Below are 12,072 nucleotides of genomic sequence, written 5' to 3' on the forward strand. Positions count from 1 at the left end.
CACAGTGCTGGAAACTCTAAGATAACAGCCTTGTATTCAAATGTGAGAGGCAGAAAATGTAATTTACTTGAAGCATTAAGTGAAACAGAATAGAGTTTTTTTTTTAATCATCCATAGTAAGTGAAATACAGTAACTAATGTACAATGTCCATTCAATTTTCAACATTTCTTCCAATTTTAGGAACCAAGAAATAAGTAAATATAATGATAGTAATTTTCATTTAAAGATCATTTTTGTTGCTGCAATTGTTGGAGTAATTAATATAATTAATAACTAATCATTGAGCTTTAATTCTTGCATTGAAAACAAACACCCACCTTGGTTAACAGGTAAAGGAAAGAGACAAGAAGTAGTTAGCTATTAGGTAAACTTCCTCTCCTGCTAACTTCTAAGATTATAATTTAACTTACATCATTGCTGTCTGTCCAACTGCTCTCCTCATTGAAATGAATATTTCACCTGAGTCTCAGCTTACTTACTATTTCTAACTTCCATAGCCACTCTCTAAAGGTGTTTCTCACCTTGCTGACTTCCTGGCAACCAATCCACCACTTTGGACACCAAATCGTCCTTCTTATCGGTTCTAATTCCCTTCATTTTCAGGGGTCAGACTATGAAATTCTCATAGTGCACCAGTGGAAACAGTTTATCAAGTGATTTCACACCCCACATGCTGCAGGACCTGGGAAGAAAGGGGGAGGGATAAAAGAGCCAGCAGCTCTGGAGGGTTTCACAGGCCATACTTGGAGCAAATCCTTAATGCTGTTTTCACATTATTGTTTTTATTTCCCTCACAGCATGCAATGCCTTTTTGGACTCTTGGGAGAGTCATCCAAGAGGCTCTGACACTTAGCTAACAAATTGTCTGACCTTAGCCATGCTTCAACACATTCCATAGTCCCCTTTGGACAATTCTGACCTATTTATTGATCAGATTATTTTGACATGGCTTATATTTAAGTTGATTAAATTTTTCCCTTTCTGAAATCCAGGTTTATGTTCATGTTGAGAGAGGGAAAGAGAAAAAGAGATAAACTTCAGTTATCTCACAATAAGCGGGAAAACATCAGATTATGCCCCATCAGTATTTTCCAATACTTCCATTAAGGGAAATTCAGAAAATGTTCTTTTTTTCACATGGAGTGCAATTTTGTGCCACAGCCAAAAAACACTCCTGTGTTCAATTGCATGTTTGTGTGGACTAGAGCAGACAGCAGTGAGTGGAATGCTAAACCTGGAAGGCATGTGCTGGGCCACGCATGAAGCCACTGTATTGCTTCTCTGTGTTTTTGCACCCACCAAAGAGCCTCATATTCCTAAGTCTTTGGGACTGCCTCTGGAAATTACCCTATCACTTGCTCCTACAGCCTCCTCCCCTAGAACTTCCATGTCTGGAGAAAACAACAAGATTTCAAGGCCAGCCTCAGCAATTTAGCAAGATCCGATCTTAAAATTTTAAAAAACGGTTGAGGATGTAGATCAGTGGTACAGTACCCCTTAGTTTAATCCCCAGTACTAAAAGGGGGGGAAAGGGGGAGCTTAAAAGTGACCTGAGGGTTGTGGTTGTGGCTCAGTGGTAGAGTGCTTACATAGCATGTATGAGGCACTGGGTTGGATCCTCGGCATCACATAAAAATGAATAAATAAAATAAAGGTCTAAAAAATGTTTTTTGTTTCTGTTTAAAAAAAGAAAAGTGATCTGAACCAGGTGCAGTGGCATATGCCTGTAATCCCAGCAGTTTGGGAGGCTGAGGCAAGAGGATTGCAAGTTCAAAGCCAACCTCAGCAAAAGCAAAGTGCTAAGCAACTCAGTGAGACCCTATCTCTAAAGAAATACATAACAGGGATGAAGTTGTGGCTCAGTAGTTGAGTTCCCCTGATTTCAATCCCTGGCTTCCCCTCCCCCCAAAAAAAAGTGACTTTAAAATGTGTTCATTCCATAGGGGAGATTTCTGGGGTGACTAGACTATCTTGACTGGAGCAATGGTTCCTTAAGTGTGTAGTATTTTCCAATCTCATTGAACGGTACACTGAAGACCTACGCACTTTGGTGTTTAAATTTTACTTAAAATTTTTTAAAAAGCCCATCTTGATGACTGCTATATACCATCAGAACCCTTTTGTACCAACTTCTGCCTGCACCAGATGGCCCAAAAATTGTGCCTGCTGTGATGTAGTAGCTCCAACCCTGACTCTACCTCCTTTTCCTCTTCTTTCACAAATTATTAATTTCTTGTGTGTGTGGTTGTTATTATCAAAATTCTCTAGGATGGGCTCATTTGTTTTTGAAATCTTTTTATCATATTACATTTAAATTCTGATTACTTTAAAAATGTTGGTTCCTTGCATATGTTTTTAAAAAGCACAAAGAAAGTAAAAATCACTCATGCTTCCAGTACTCAGAGGAAACTAACGTTAGTATTTTAATGTCTATCCTTCCAGATATAGCCAACACATATTGACTGAGTACTCACTTTGTGCCAGGAAATTGTTCTGAACATTGGATATGCTTTGGTAAAGACAATATCCCTGTTCTCATGATCTCATGGAGCTTACATTCAAATAAAGAATAAGTAGAGGAGAATTTTTTTTAATTGAGCGTGATTGTACTTGTTCTCTTGTAACCTGCTTTTCTCACTTAACCAAGTATCATTACTACTTTTCATATGAATAAAAAAAACCATGCAACATTATTTTCATAGCTGCATAGTATTTTACTGAATGGCTAGATTAGAATTTATTTAATAAATAAATAGCTTTTCACAGCACTAGACCTTTTAAAGTTACAAATTACATTTCTATGGACATCTCATTCAGAGTCTTTTGAATTGTTCTTATTGGCACAATAATTTCACCGATTGTTGTAAACATACTTAACTCTTTTCTTAAATTCCCTTTACTTTAGTGGTGGCATAAACTTAATCCTTAAATCTCTGTACTTTTGATGAAATAATCCAAACTGAGATGTGTTGTAAGTAAACAATGCACCAGATTTCATTTTAAAAATGTTATTGTATTTTTAATACCTTTATTTATTTTTTATGTGGTGCTGAGGATTGAACCCAGTGCCTCACACATGCTAGGCAAGCATTCTGCCACAGGTTTATGGGTCATTTTTTTAAGTCATAGTAAAGAATAATGTGTTCATGCACTTAGTTCCAGTAATACTTCTCTATCACAGAGACACATCAACACCTTGGAAAAAGTAACATCGAGGCTTTAGAAGTAGATCTTTCACCAGAAGATTCTTTACCCATTTCTTCCAGGAAATAACTGGTTTCTTTTGTTTACCTTCATCCTCTTGATTCATGAGGGCTTTTAAATCTCTGCAATGGGGAGAATGATTTCTGCAACTATAAAGTATTTGCCTAAGCCTAGTCCTAATTCCTTATTTAGTGGTTAAATAAGGAGTTTGGTGAAAACTTCAGGCATAGGCCAGAGGAGATTCACCATCTGACCGGCATGTACCAAGATGCATTTGAGGAAGTACAGCTGAAAATGAAGTGGATTGAGGGAATAGGTGCTCGCTGTTATAGATTTCCTGAGAAACTTTTGATCCTGAATGATTCAGAGAGCTTTGAGCGTGGCAGCTTTATGGGGAGGAGAAAGTTATCCTAGAATATAGAATATAGAAAAAGTTATATATTTCCTAAAGTTCAATGGTAATTCTATTATTAGAATGTGGAAAAAAATACTCAAACAATTTAGGAACATACTGAACCAAAACTATTCATTGAACACTGATCATGGGGGAAGCACTTTAAGTGAGTATTACAACCTTAAGCTAGTTCACAAGACTTATTTCACTTTTCAATGAAGTTGAAAGTTAAGAGAAACAGTATTAATAACATATTGGGGGATATTATTTTCTTTGCTGTGCTGAGTATTGAACCCAGGTCCTTGCATATGCTGGGCAAGCATACTATCATTGAGCTATACCCCCAACCCAACATATTGTTATAATATTCTTTTGATACATCTTTGATCATCTACTGTTTTTAGGGAATTGTGCAAGGCACTATGGGGGATTATAAAGATGAATCAGACAAAAATTTGTCATTAATGAGTTGATTGATAGCAGAGACACTAAGATAGCAGCCTCTAGCTATATATGCTATTGAGCCCTCAAAATAGGGCCAATCCAAACTGAGATGTGTTGTAAGTAAACAATGCACCAGATTTCAAAGACAATATTTAAAACATATAAAATCTTTCATTATAAAGTGTTTATAATGGTTGGGCCGAGTGGTACTCAGGAGGCTGAAGCAGAAGCATCGCAAGTTCTAAACCAGAATCTGTCACTGGCAGAGTCCTAGCATGCATGAAGCCCAGTGTTCAATTCCCAGGACTGACAAAAAAAAAAAAAAGTGTTTATAATGATTACAAGTTAAAATGGTAATACTCTTGACCCTTTGACCCTGTGTATACGTGGGTTCAAATCCAAAGATTTAACCAACTATGGATCAAAATATTTTTAAAAATTGGGTCTGTACTGAACATACACAGACCTTTTCTTATTTCACTCTAAATAATAAAATATAACAATGATTTACATAACAATTACATTACAAATTATCAGTAATCCAGAGATGATCTAAAGTATATTGGAAGATAACATTTTACTGTCATGTATATCTAAAAAGAATGAATAAAAAATTTTAAAAATAAAGTATATTGGACAGCTATACATAGGTTACATGTAAGTACTGTACCATTTTATATAAGGAACTTGAGCATCCTCTTGGTTTCTCAGGGATCCTAGAACCGATTTCCCTGAACTGATTCCCCAATTCCCCTGAACTGATTCCCCATGACTATATTTTGAATATTTGCATTAAATAAGCTATATTATTAAAAGTAATTGAATCTGTTGCTTTCTAGCTTTTTAATTTAAAAATACATGTTATTGCATTATATTTCTATTAGCAGTGCTGTCTATACAGTTATGGTTGCCACCTACTACTACTATAGGCCAGATTTTATCAATTATTTGTAATCTTCTACTGGGAAACTATTATATATGAGGAAACTGAAGATGTAAGGGTTATGTTAACTTACTATTCCACATATATTGATAGGTTTTTTCCCTATGCATTAAGAGCTGTTTATGGCAGTGGGGATATAACAGAACAAAGTGGCTTCCCTCATGGAATTTATGGAGAGAAAGCTAATAAACAAATAAGTACAATAACATGCCAGGCAGTGACAGTAAAAAATAGATGAAGCCCTTAAAGGAATGGTGACCAGAATTGGGTTTGGGGTAAAGGGGTGAAGAGGCTATGTTTTAGATAACACTGTCCAACAAGGAGGTGTCATCTGAGCAGAAACCTGGATGGAGCCAGGGAGTGAGCCCTGAAAACACCTACCTGGCCAGGAGTTTCTGGGCAGGAGCAATGGGTAAAGAACTAAGGGGTCTGTGCATGCACACATATACATGCACATGTGCTCTGTACTGGAGGAAGAGTTGGACAGCCAGCACTGCTGAAGAACAGTGAGTAAGAGGAAGCCAGGAACCAGTTCACATGGAAACTTAGGAGCTACAACTAGGAAATCTTAAAGGCTACTCTATAAAGCATAGATTGCTGGGGTCATGCAGGAACCCAGCAAGAGTAGAAGTTTGAGGTTAGTTAGGAGACTACTGTAGGACTGCAAGGGAGAGCTTACAGTTGGAGAACTGCCATTTCAACGAGGTCTGACTCAGCCACTATGAAATTTTGTTCTTATAGTGCAAAGTAAAACAATCTAAAAATTATCTAGAGAACTTGAAGAATAAAGACCAAATCTGTAGAATTCAAGCTTCAAAAGACATTCAAGAGTCTGGAGATTTATCTCAACTGGCAGTCAAAAATTACTCTCTAACTTCACAGAATAGCAATTAATCTCTGTCCCTTGCTCTCTGCCAATTTAACCTAAGGGAAGTGGGCTTGAGATCTGTAATTGGCAGCGTGGGACTGTAGGACCTTTAAGTCCAATTCAGATAAGGCAAATTGGTTTTATTTTTGCCAAAGAAAAGTGTTTAGTTGAGCCAGACAAAAATTTCTTAGCCTAAACTATTTGCATTGGCTCTCTCAACCTTCTGAATCCACTCCCCTAATGGTTCACTTTAAGTTTAAGCATAACCTTGCAAGACAGAGTTAAGTAAAAAACTAGAAACTGGCTGTGTTTTGGACAAGTGTATATATTAGTAAGTATAACTTTACCCAAAAAGTCTGTTTTACAGATAGAAGTGCTTTATAAAAGAAAGCATCCTCAAAGTCAAATGTTATGTAGGGCAAATTCCTCCTCCTCGAGAGGCAAATAAAGATTTAAAGCAGTTACCCAATTTCAAATGAAAACAAATACAAATAAATCACTAGGACCCCCAAAAGTCAAGTCATGAGAAAAAAGAGGTTCAATCCTGACCCTCCAGGTTGGCTTATTTACTTTGATGGAACTCACTGGAAAATTGTTCCAACTCCATGCTTGGTGTGCCTGTGTTTTCTGGGCATTGGATGTACAGCCTGTCAGTCAGGGACTTTCCTGGAGCACCAAAATGTACAGATTACACACATCAAAGCAGGCTGTAACCACTGTAGCTGAAATTTACACAAATCTGTGCTGCAAGTAACTGGATAAACAATGAGACTAATGACCTGGTTCTGCATTAATCTCCATATGGCTCAGTTGGTAGTGCTGTTGCCTTAAGGCAAGAAGGTTGTGGCTTTGGCTTCTAGCCTCAAACCAGGGATTAGGTGCTTGTCTAATACCGATACAGTCCAGGAAGCCATGAAAACAATCAAGGCCATCCATGTTATGAGGTGTACTTTCCATGATTCAAGAAACACCTCCATTATCATATCCACGGAGAAAACATTTATAAAGATACGTAAATCCCTTAGCCATGACTCCCTATTTATAGAGTTATTTTCTTCAAAAGAGGCCCCAGATTTTTCTTTGTATTTTCAGGGTCTCTTCATTGCCTCTCCCCAAAGCAAAAGAGAGCCCTCAGTGCCTTAGTCCTATTCCTTTTTTTTTTTTTGGCCAAGAATAAGTTTCAAAAAGGCTGCATCATAAAGAAAAGTGAAAAGAACTGAAACTGACCAGTGAACTTGATTAGCACCCACTTTTTTTTTTTTTTTTGGTAGTGAAGACTGAACACAGGGGTACTTCAGCACTGATGTACATCCCCAGTACTTTTTAATTTTTTAATTTTCAGATAGGGTCTTGCTAAGTTGCACAGGCTGGCCTCAAGCTTGTAATCCTCCTGCTTCAGTCTCTGTGATTCCAGGAATATGCCACCACACCAGGTATATCAGCATCTACTTCTAACCTGGGAATTTGGGGAAAGTTTTGTTAAAAATAGAAGGTACTTCCTAAGTGCCAACCAAAACTGCTGTGGTGTCCTTGCTACATGATTTGCAAAGGTTGGGTGCTGCTGCAAGTAGGGGGCAGCAGGAGATGGGGAATCTCAGGGGATTCTGCACCTGGCAGCCTTAGGTCATGGCAAAAGGAGAAAGGAACACTTGACACCAACACCCATCCCCCAAATTTATCAGTCCGTATACAGGTTATTTTGAAAAGTTTATACTGGAAGGCTGAGCCCAGGAAATGACTCCACTGGTAGAGTTACCTTAGGTTAGAAAGATTCACTTGCGAAGTACACTCCACTAAGTACCCTGAGTACTACACCCATGTGTCACTTTACACTTAGTCCCAGTCATAATCTTGACTTCACTGTACACTTGAAAGTGCCTGTGCCTGGCATATCTAATCATATTCTATTCTACAATATATATTCTGGTAGGATTGACAGAGTCTCAAAAAAAAAATAAATAAAAATACCCTTTCAATCACCTCAGCATCCCAGCCCCAACTTCTCATTGCTGTTCTTGGTAGTGTCTTATCCATCAATATATTATCTCTTTTCTAGGCCAACCCATTACTAAGGCTGTTTACAGAGTTACTTTAAACTGTGTCAGATGCCTTACAGATATATATATTCTTTTCTGTGTCATTTTTCTTAATCCATTTATGAACTAAGAATTCATCATAAACAAGAATTAATACACATTCCCTTTATCTTTAGCATGTTTTGTCCCTCATTACTCTCACTCTGGGGGCAACAAATGCTAAGGTGATTTTGGTGGCATTTGTAACACCAGTGCTGGAGATATGGAGCTGGTCACAGCAGTGGATGTGCAAGTGTGACACCATACCCATTTGCTCATGTGGTAAGGGTTCCCAGAACTTCAGAAGTTTTTGGTTTTACAATTAACAGGTCCTCTTGAAAGGATCATTTTTGCTAACACCTTTCATTTGTGCACAGGCTCACATGAATTATCTCACCAAACAACACTTTATTTATTGCACCCATTTTATTGAGAGGAAAGTGAATCTGTGAGAAGTTAAATGGCTTACCTCGGGTCAACAATGACATGAGGGGGAGTGGCAGAGCCCTCCTCCAACCCAGGATTTCTGACTCTGCATCCCACTATTTCAAAGCTATCTCTTTATATTGATTACTTCCTGAACTACAGAACAACGCTCAAGTATGTTCCAAAAGGGACCATGCAGCTTTTTCACCAAAAGACAGAAACGTTTTTAACTAGTTCCCTGTAGGAAACGATGTGGACAGTCCATCAACAAATCAAATCAGAGACCAACTGTGATAGAGAGTACTATCACTGATTTAAAAAGGCATTAACTTCGGTTTTCTAGATTCTAATTTCTGTGAAAGAAAACTATGCACAGTATCGTTCTGGGGGAAAAAAAGTACTGTGCACAATGAACACGTGCACACGTGTAGTATCACCGTTCTCTCCGCAAATGTGGCTTGCAGAAGAAAAGTGCGAAGCATGCTGAAATAAGGCAATATTTACGGCTGAAGAAATTCGGCTTCACATAACGGTAATTATAAGAAATTTTCCCTAATAAAATTACTGTGAAGCAAAATCTGCAGAAACTAAGTGTTTCCCTATGTTCTCTTTATTTTATTCCATGTGCTCAAGAACGGTTGCGGGAAAGAGAAGAGACCAAAAGGGAGCAGAGAAAAAGAGCGCCATAGCGAGACGGCCTCTGCAGAGGGTTGGTTTTGCTTTAGAAACTGGAATGTGTCCAGGCTTGATTTTTATTTTCAATTCACATTTCAGATCCAGCTCCCCAAACTCTTTGATCTTTCTCCCTGTCTCCTTACCCGGAAGAGAACCCTTGGCCTTCTCAGCTGGGAGCTGGGAGCACACGTGGAAAGACTGGCTCGGATCCATATTCTTGCCAAATTTAGTCACACAAAGGGGCCTGCGAGGGAAAAAAGAAAGGATGAAAGCCGCAGCCGCCGCGACTTCAAAGGCCGCGCCGCCGCGCCGGGCCCTGCGCAGGCGCCGCCCTCCGCCGATATAAGAAGCGGCTGGAGCGCGCGGGCGGCCTTTCTGCGCGCGGCCCCGGCCCGGGGGCGGATGGAGGGGGATGGAGGACCCTCTGCGGAGAGGGGCCCTAGGGGCCGGCTTCCGCCCGAGTCCTACGGCTGGCTTCCCAAGGCCAGTGCCCAGGCCAAGTTAAGGCTCCTGAGAAAAGTTTTCAGAAAGGAGGGAAAAGAATGTCACGTCCGGCCTACTAAACGAGGCCCGCACATTTATTCCAGTGCCCACCTCCATTGCGGGCATCCCCTGTCCAGAAGTGACGCCGAGCTCTGTGTGGGAGCTTGGGTTCCCGTAGCGGAGCTGTACCACGAGGGCGTGTGGCGAGGCTCTTTCTGGCTCGATCCCTTCTCCTGTGCCTGTCCTGGGTCCCCTCGTTACTGTCCTCAGTCACCCCGGCTTGACTCCTCTCGCTCTGGGCAGCGTCGGGACAGAAGCTCTGGCCTCTGGTTGGCAAAGCCCACTGAGCGCAGGGTGTACTGTGGCCCTCCCTCGCGGGTGGCGGGAGGACCCGACCCACTGGACGGCTGCTCCTCGGGCCTCTGCCCTGCGAGGCGGGGGCCGGGGCTCACCCGCACCACCTAGCTTGGGAGGAGCCAGCGGAGGGCGCGAGGGCTAGACAGACCCCGCTGGGCTCAAGCCCCGCGAGGCTGTGCGGACCTGCAGACGCCAACGGGCGCCGGCCCCGCGGAAGCCCGGCGTCCGCAGTTGGCCGGATTTGGGAACGACATTTTCACGGTCCCACGAGTTCTCCGTTACCCTGGAGGGTAGGGTAGAGTCTGTTTGTCTTAGGAGGAGGCGGAAGAGCCCCGAGGGACACAAACTACCATTTCCCTCGCCCCCTTCTCTCCTTTTCCACGACGTCCGTTAAACTGAAGATGCCCACAGCTTTAGTCTCCTGGTGAAACTGGGGTGGCAAATCGAGGGAGTCACAGTTCCCCCCCTAAAGTCACACTATTCGTTTTTCTAAGTCCTGATCCCTTGCTTCTCTCTCTCTGCGAGCATCCTCTTCCGTAGGCCCCCGCCACCTCCTTCCTTTGGGATCCCACAAAAGTTGCAGCTGGGAGAGAGTCCAGGCCACACAAAGGGAAAACCCGGGGCCTGGGCGGGGGGTTAGGACCGAGGGGGCGGAGAGAGCTGTGAGGGGCACCGTGCTTTTCTCTGGTCCCTGTAATTAAGGACTCACTGGATTGTCGGTAGCTGACTGACTTGGCAGCAAAGTCGCCTGGGGGGAGGAGTCTTCTGGGGTGGGTGTGGGTCACTGTCCAGGATCCCCTGCCCCCTGAGCGGGGGAGGGGACAAGGCTGGTCTTCGCCCACCCCGGGGGCGGCGAGACCAGGCTCCGCTGCCCCCTAGCCTGGGTTCCGGCGCGGAATGGGCGCTTCGCCCCTAAGCGCAACACGGGCGAAGGTGCCCGGTGCAGAAGGAAGTGTGGATATAAAACAAATTCGCTCCCAAACTAAAACCAACCCAAGCCACCAGGAGGGGAAAAACCAACAGCAATCCTGCCAGCCCTAGCAATTGTTTCACGGTCGGAATTAAATCACATCAAAACGCCCCCTGAAACCCACATCCTGAAGGAGCGAACCTACGACAGCCAACCTCCAGTCGTTCGCTCGAGTTCACACAACAACCTGCCTCTACATCCGAGGCAAGGGGGCGGCGGTACTTCTCTTGCGCCGCACCCACCACATCCCGGACCTAGGATCCCACTCGCTGCACCCGAAGAGGCGGCTGTTTGTGTTAATAGTAACCCCCACTCCAATTAGAAGAGACTGCCTGGCTACCGGAATGCCTGTGCCAGGAGCTACACCGAACCTATGGGAAGGGAGGAACCTCTTCCCGGGATTACCGCGCCGCCCCCCCACCCCCCAGCCCCCGCTTTTTTCCTCAGGAGAGACAGACTTCACGTGGGAATGTCAACCTCCTTTCCTGACAGCTTAAAAAAAATTTAAAAAATTGGGCGCCTGATTTTTTAAATAAAGCCATTTTTAAGAACAGCCCATCAGAAAATCTGCAACAATGCTAGAGACAGTCAATACACGCACACCGTAACTTAACAGCCACGCAGATAGAGCCAGGCGCTAAGTGATTTCGTTAGAAACAATGTTTCCAAAGAAGAGGGTTACAGGAAAATCCCAAACGCAGCCACCTACCCTCAGCCCTTCTAGTAAACAATTCCCACTAGTTATTGTTCCAAAAATTCCCATCTTCTCTGGAGCTGCTAATCTCCAGGACACCTGGAGCTGAGCTCCAAATGATTCAGGGAGTCCGGATAATTAACATGAAGGAGAAAATGGGAATTCGAATTAGTTGCAACACTTAAACAGGGGGGGATGTAGGAGTCGTCATTTAATCTCTCCTTGGCTTCCAGAAAATACCCTCTAGCCATTCTGCGTGCCGCCTCCCCCTCCGGAGTTTGATGAAAAGGAACGTCTACTCTGGCTGCTTTGATGAAACTGCATCTTCCAGTCCTTTTCCTATCAGTCAAATTGGCAGTTATAGGAGGAATTTTGACTTTGTTTTGCCATATTTATTTTACAAAAGGGGCTATAAATGTCTGACACAGCTACACATTCACATCTCTGGGACATTCATCCGCTCTGGTGCCTAACTTCAGTGGAAGTTACATAACTACCATCATCCAAAAACCAAAAATTGGATATCTTCCCAAACTTA

The sequence above is a fragment of the Callospermophilus lateralis genome, chromosome 8, assembly GCF_048772815.1.
Source record: "Callospermophilus lateralis isolate mCalLat2 chromosome 8, mCalLat2.hap1, whole genome shotgun sequence".
Classification (NCBI taxonomy): domain Eukaryota; kingdom Metazoa; phylum Chordata; class Mammalia; order Rodentia; family Sciuridae; genus Callospermophilus; species Callospermophilus lateralis.